General features: G+C 46.4%; 1 pseudogene; it reads right to left on the reverse strand.

The window, feature by feature from the left end:
* Positions 1 to 541: 541 nt before the first annotated feature.
* Positions 542 to 1,462, reverse strand: LOC116070849 (annotated as a pseudogene).
* Positions 1,463 to 1,725: the final 263 nt, after the last annotated feature.

Genomic DNA, 1,725 nt, shown 5'->3' on the forward strand with positions numbered 1-1,725 from the left:
TTTGCAGAGGACCCAGGTTGGGTTCCCCGAAAACATGGCAGCTCACAACTGCCTGTAACTGGTTCCAGGGTGTCTTAGTTTGGGTTTCTGTTGCTGTAAAGAGACACCATGACCAGAGCACTTTTTTTTGAAGGAAAACATGTAATTGGGGCTGGCTTACAGTTTCAGAGGTTTAGTCTGTAGTTATCATGGTGGGGAACACGGCAGTGTGCAAGCAAACAAGCTGGAGAAGGAACTGAGAGTTCTACATCTGATTGACAGGCAGAGGTAAAAGTTCCACTAGGCTAAACTTGCCTATAGGAGACCTCAAAGCCTGCTCCCCCCCCTCCCCGCAGAGATACATTTTCTCCAAGGCCACACCCACTGCAGCAAGGCCATACCTCCTAATAGTTCCACTCCCCATAGGCCAACCATTCAAACACATGAGTCTTTGGAGGCCATTCCTACTCAAACCACCACACAAGGTATTTGATACCCCTTTCTCATCTCTTTGGGCTCTAGCACACACATGCTCAGGCACACACAAGAGCACACACATGCATCTTGTTAGAACATGGAGTTTAATGGGAGTTCTTTATAGGAGCATGGCTCTGAGGTTTTGTACAGGAACATGGGCAAGTTACGGGCAGGTACCACCATAGAAGAGACCCCCCCCACTACCATAGAAGAGCCTTCTCTAAGCAGTTGTTAAACATTTACCCCCACTACCATAGAAGAGCCCTCTCTAAGCAATTGTTAAACATTTATATATCCCTGGGGTAAGGAACGTCTTTTTTTTTGGCTTAGCATCATTTGTCTTCTCAACTGTCATAGTAGTTGCTGTTGCCTTTCCTCCAAGGATAATGTGCTCTTCTATTCTTCTTGTCCAGGACAGAAGGGTCTTCCAGGTGGCACACCAACAGAACAAGAGACTCTGATGACAGCTTCAATGATAGTGATGTTCAGAGAGGGAGAGGGTCAGGACACATTCAATTGCAGATTCCAGAGGTTTTAAAAAAGGGAGCCTTTGGGGTCCCAGCTTGTATGGCATTTTGATGCTGTCAGTGTGAGTTTTGGAATCATAATGGTGTTGGGTGGTAGGTTAAACACATGCTGAAGAATATCCGGGAACAGACTGCGGTTGCTGAAGGTCTTATTCCATATAGAAACAATGTCCTCCTGAAAGCAGACAGACCATAGCCCCACCGCTCTCTTCCCAAACCACAAATTATTATTGCTCTCCTAGCATGGCCAGGAAAATTTGACCCACTTGGCCCATTTTTATTTAAATCATCCTTCCACATGGGTTTAATTTCTCGAATGATCCACTTGGCCCATTTTTATTTACATCATCCTTCCTTTCTTGTTTGAAGAGATGAAAGTCACTGGGGTCTATCATGTCCCCAGGATGTACCATGTGGCTGTAAAACTTCCAGAAGTGCTCCAAAGAGGCAATGCTGATGTTCTACTCATAGCTCTGTGAACTGGTAGAATGCAGTGTGTGTGTATGTGTGTGTGTGTGTGTGTGTGTGTGTGTGTGTGTGTATGTGTGTGGTTCCCCTAGACCAAGAGGTGAAGTACTGCAAGAGGACAGTCTTCCTCCTGGATCTTGTCTCAAACTGTTTTTCCTTCTCTGTTGTAGAAGGATATTCTGCCTCTGCCACTCTCTGCCTCTGCCTCTCTCTGCCTCTCTCTGCCTCTTTCTACCTCTACCTCTCTCTGCCTCTGCCCCTCTCTGCCTCTGCC

The sequence above is a fragment of the Mastomys coucha genome, unplaced genomic scaffold (genome assembly GCF_008632895.1).
Source record: "Mastomys coucha isolate ucsf_1 unplaced genomic scaffold, UCSF_Mcou_1 pScaffold22, whole genome shotgun sequence".
In the NCBI taxonomy this organism is placed as follows: Eukaryota; Metazoa; Chordata; class Mammalia; order Rodentia; family Muridae; genus Mastomys; species Mastomys coucha.